We start from the raw sequence: 5,530 nt of genomic DNA on the forward strand, positions 1-5,530 counted from the left end.
GGGGGGTCCGTTGTTTCCTGGTTGGGAGGAAATGCCCTCCTCTTTACCGACGGCGCTCTGTCTCTTCTTCTGGTGGTGAAGGCCTTCTTTGCGTCCATCTTCCCCCTCCGAAGAGCTGGCCGTCCCTCCCTGGTGCAGCTGTCTTTTCCCCTTTTGCTGGGAGGCTTTGGGGGCCTGGCAAGATTTCTTCTTCCTGTTTTTAACAGGTATCCACTCCTCTGCCTGCTTGATTACCTCCTCCTCCATTTCTTCCATCTGCCCAGCTAGAGCTAGGATCAGCTGCTGTGTCTCCCCGCTGGCTGCCGCCTCCTCCACTCCAGCCTGTTCTTCTTTCTGGGTGCCACCAGACTCCGTTTTCCTGCTGTCCGGGTGGACCTTACTGGTCTTTGGGGGTCCACGGCTCACATTGCCACCTCCCGCCATCTGTGCGTAAGTGGGCCCCCCCCCACGTCTTGGGCAGGTCTTATACATGTGGCCCGCCTCTCCGCACAGGTTGCAGCTCTTTTCTTCCTGACAGTCCTTAGTCAAGTGACCCTCCTGTTTGCAATTCCTGCAGATGGTCACGTTGCAATCCGCCGCCACGTGTCCCGACTTCCCGCAGGTTCAGCACACTTTCGGCTGCCCTGCATATGTCAGGTAGCCTCTGCTCCCTCCAATTGCGAAGCTCGAGGGTGGGTGGAGGATGTTCCCACTATCATCAGCCCTCAGAGTTACCCTGACCTGCCGCTTACTGGTCCAGATCCCAAAGGGGTCGATCACGTCAGTGACTTCTCCCTCAACTTGGACGTACCTTCCCAGGAAGGTCAGGACATCAGCCACTGGAACATAGGGGTTGTACATATGGATTGTAACAACCCGATTCCTCTGTGCAGGAAGCACACACAATGGGGTCGCTGACAAGATGGAAAACAGCGGCTCCCCTTCCTTCTCCTTGAATACCTTCAGGAGCTGTTCGCACTGCTTCACACTTCTGAGGGTCACATCAAAGTACCCTGCCCCAGGGAAATCCTGCAGGTTTTTTTTTTATTTCAAAAATATACTTTATTCATAAATGATTTGATGGTCTGTACATTTGATCATGTCATACATATGTCCATATTTACAAACACAGATTCGACTTTATTCTTGTCCTTTACAATCCTGTGCATTTTTTCAATCTTGTATATATACATATATTTGGCTGAGGCATCAGCAGAGCCCAAAAAAACGTCTGTATGGGCCCCCTGTTCTTCTTTCGGCAGGCCGATCTTACACGGTGGTCTTTCCCCACCGCGCCTTGGCGGCAGCTGCCCCAAGCTTCAGCGCGTCCCTCAACACGTAGTCTTGGACCTTGGAATGTGCCAGTCTGCAACACTCGGTCGGGGTCAACTCCTTCAGCTGGAAGATCAACAGGTTTCGGACCGCCCAGAGAGCGTCCTTCACCGAGTTGATGATCCTCCAGGCGCAGTTAATGTTCGTCTCGGTGTGAGTCCCGGGGAACAGGCCGTAGAGCACGGAGTCCCGCGTCACGGCGCTGCTCGGGACGAACCTCGACAAGCACCACTGCATTCCTCTCCAGACTTCCTCTGCATAGGCACATTCCAGAAGGAGGTGTGTGACAGTCTCGTCCCCCCCGCAGCCACTTCGAGGGCAGCGTGCGGTGCGGCAGAGAGTCCGGGCGTGCATAAAGGATCTCACAGGCAGAGCCCTTCTCACCACCCGCCAAGCCACGTCTTGGTGCTTGTTGGAAAGTTCTGGCGATGAGGCATTCTGCCAAATGGCTTTGACAGTCTGCTCAGGGAACCGCTCGACAGGATCCGCCCTCTCCTTTTCCCGAAGGGTCTCAAGGACGCTACGTGCTGACCACTTCCTGATGGACTTGTGGTCAAAGGTGTTTTTCCTCATAAATTTCTCCACGAAGGACAGGTGATACGGAACGGTCCAACTACTCGGAGCGTTCCGCGGCAGCGAGGCCAGGCCCATCCTTCGCAACACCGGGGACAGGTAGAACCTCAGTACGTAGTGACACTTGGTGTTTGCGTACCGGGGATCCACGCACAGCTTGATGCAGCCACACACAAAGGTGGCCATCAGGATGAGGGTGGCATTGGGCGTGTTTTTTCCCCCATTGCACCGGTCTTTGTACATTGAGTCTCTTCGGACCCAGTCCATCTTTGATCTCCAAATGAATTGGAAGATGGCCCGGGTGACTGCGGCGGCACAGGTCCTGGGGATAGGCCAGACCTGTGCCACATATAGCAATACTGAGAGGACCTCACACCTGATGACCAGGTTTTTTCCCGCGATGGAGAGCGACCGTTGCCCCCATCTGCCTAGTTTCTGTCTCATCTTCCTGATCCGCTCCTCCCAGGTCTTGGCGCACGCCCCAGCCCCCCCGAACCAAATACCCAGCACCTTCAGGTGGTCAGTCTTGACGGTGAAGGGGATAGAGGATTGGTCGGCCCAGTTCCCGAAGAGCATGGCCTCGCTCTTGCCTCGGTTTACCTTGGCCCCCGAGGCCCGTTCGAACTGGTCGCAGATGCACACGAGTCTGTGCACGGACAGCGGATCCGAGCAGAAAACAGCGACGTCATCCATGTACAGGGAGGCCTTAACCTGCAGGCCCCCGCTGCCAGGAATAGTCACCCCTCTCAGGCTCGCATCCTTCCTGATGGATTCGGCAAATGGCTCTATGCAACACACAAACAAGGCGGGTGAGAGGGGGCATCCCTGCCTGACTCCAGATCTTACAGGGAAGCTATCTGATTCCCACCCATTGATTGAGACTGCACTGACAATGTTGGTGTAGAGCAGTCTGATCCAATTTCCGATTCCCTCCCCAAAGCCCATTTTGGAGAGGACATCCCTCATATATGTATGCGATATCCTGTCAAAGGCTTTCTCCTGGTCAAGGCTGATGAGGCATGTGTCCACCCCCCTGTCCTGCACGTAGGCGATCGTATCCCTGAGGAGTGCGAGACTCTCAGAGATCTTCCTGCCCGGTACAGCACAGGTTTGGTCCGGGTGGATCACCGATCCCAGAGCAGACCTGACCCGGTTGGCGATGACCTTTGACAGGATTTTGTAGTCTGCATTTAACAGTGAGATCGGTCTCCAATTTCTAATTTCCTCCCTCTCCCCCTTCCGCTTGTAGACGAGGGTGATGATGCCTTTCCTCATGGATTCACTCATGGTACCTGCCCGGAGCATACTGACATACACCTCCAGCAGGTCCTGGCCGATCAAGTCCCAAAGAGCGGAATAAACCTCGACCGGTAAGCCGTCGCTTCCGGGAGTTTTATTCTTTTCGAAGGACTCGAGGGCCTTGGTCAGTTCATCCAGAGATAGCGGCTGGTCCAGCCTCTCTCGTGTTCCGTCATCTAGGACCTCCGTGATAGAGGACAGGAACGACTGGGAGGCCGCGCTGTCGGTCGGCTTCGAGTCATACAGGCTGGCGTAGAAGGATTTGCTGATCCTCATGACGTCAGCCTGAGATGACGTTACCGAGCCATCTTCTTTCTTCAGGCTGCTGAGCACGGAGCTCTCTTTGTGCACCTTCTGGAAGAAGAAACGTGAGCACGTCTCGTCCTGCTCCACCGAGCGGACCCTGGACCGGAAGATTATCCTGGAGGCCTCCGAGGCAAAGAGCGAGGCTTGCTGGCCCTTCACCTCCTTGAGGTCCTCCGTGACATCCACCCCCATCGTCTGCAGCAGGAGCAGGTTCTGCATACTTTCCTGGAGCTGGGACAGTTTTCCCCGCCTCTCTCTCGCCTCCTGGACACCTTTGAGGATAAAGAACCTCTTGATGTTCCCTTTTACCGTTTCCCACCAGTCCGCTGGAGACTCAAAGAGGGGCTTCACGGTTCTCCAACCTGCGTAATCCCTCTTGAGCTCTTCGATGTTTCCCAGGGTCAACAGCTTAGTGTTCAGTTTCCACGTTCCCTTGCCCGCCCGCTGTTCGTCCTGTAGGTGACAGTCGGCCAGCAGGAGGCAGTGGTCAGAGAAGAACATCGGCTTGACGTCGGTGGATCTGACTGAGAGCGTTCGGGACACAAACAGGTAATCTATCCTTGAGCGGATAGACCCGTCTGCCCGTGACCAGGTGGAAATCCTGCAGGTAGTACACACCCACAGCATCCCAACAGTACCTTCTTAATAAACAGGGTGCGGTCAAGTGGTGTATGATCCTCAATCTTCTTCACAGTCACCCTGACTGTGTTCCGAACACCCTGGCCAGGGCTGCGGGCAGCTGTTGAGGCCATAGCTCTGAGGTTGGCTGGTCCCTGAATTGGCGTTAGGCCGAAGCCAGCATGAAGATCCACCAAAAGCAGGTCACCACAACCAAACGATCCTCTAACGTCCAATCACAATCCAGCGATGATGTCTTCACTAGCTCTGATGACTCGCAACTCGACACCTGTCCTGATAAGAACAGACACTTGATCTTAGCAAAAAGGCCGAACAGATACTACACTTGATCTTAGCCAAAAGGCCGAGAAGCGATCAGCCATTGTCCTCTGAAGTACTGGACCAGATAGGCCCTCCCCTCCCAGGTAAGTATGCTTAATACTCGCACTCGCTCAAATCCAACAACAGCCCATAGCTCTTACACTCACACTAACTGCATTTTCGAAAATCGAAAGTTCATCTGCCTGACGTTCCCTGTCTGCACAACAGCGCGGCAAATAAGGTTATGAAAGGGTCAAGTATCTGAAGAAATGTACACTCACTGGAGCTCAGAGGAAGAAGTCTACCTGTCAAGTTCATGCCTCTTAGTGTGTGTGAACACACGTCTATCCTGTTTTTGCTCAATTAGATTGCACCTGTGAACTCAATTCTTCTGAATAGGAATGTTAAAGTTCTCGAATGTTAATTCATGCAAAACAAGTTCTCACCTGTGAACGTCAGGGAGGTGGACCCACCTGAAAACTTCTTTTAAACTTAACAGCAAAACTTTATCCCCTTGTCAGGAAGTTAATCTTTTCTTCACAGTCAATTAAGTTCCATAGTCCCCTCTGCTAAAAGCGTTGGGTAGGGTGGGAAAATTCTGCCCAATAAATGTGATGGCAGTTGCTGAATTGATCCAATGTGAGACGCGCATCACAGCATCAGATAATTTTCCTTCAAAATGCAAACTATTGACTTGCAAAACTGGTTCAGTGTAGTAGGAAATTTACCAAGGGAGATTAAAGTTCAGGTTGCAGATTAGGGTAACACATGAAAAAAAGAACAGTTTTTGAACATGGCTCCTCATCATGTGGCAAAGTGTTGGTGTCACTGGACTAGTGATCTCGAACCACATGCTCAGGGACCAAGGTAGAGAACCTGCTGTGGCAGATAGGGAAAACTTTAATTTGATCAGAATCTGGAATAAAAAGCTAACCTAAGGACAGCTATGTAAACATTGTCAATTGTTGTAAAAACCCATCTGGTTCACTAATGTTCTTTAGGAAAGGAAATCTGCTATCCTTAGCTGGTCTGGCCGACATGTGACTCCAGATCCACAGCAATTAACTGCTGTCTGGACAATTAGGGATGGGCAATAAATGCT

At 52.5% G+C, this 5,530-nt stretch overlaps 1 pseudogene; it reads right to left on the minus strand.

The window, feature by feature from the left end:
- Positions 1 to 4,376: 4,376 nt before the first annotated feature.
- On the minus strand, positions 4,377 to 4,483 carry LOC140476646 (U2 spliceosomal RNA; annotated as a pseudogene).
- Positions 4,484 to 5,530: the final 1,047 nt, after the last annotated feature.

The sequence above is a fragment of the Chiloscyllium punctatum genome, chromosome 4 (genome assembly GCF_047496795.1).
Source record: "Chiloscyllium punctatum isolate Juve2018m chromosome 4, sChiPun1.3, whole genome shotgun sequence".
Classification (NCBI taxonomy): Eukaryota; Metazoa; Chordata; class Chondrichthyes; order Orectolobiformes; family Hemiscylliidae; genus Chiloscyllium; species Chiloscyllium punctatum.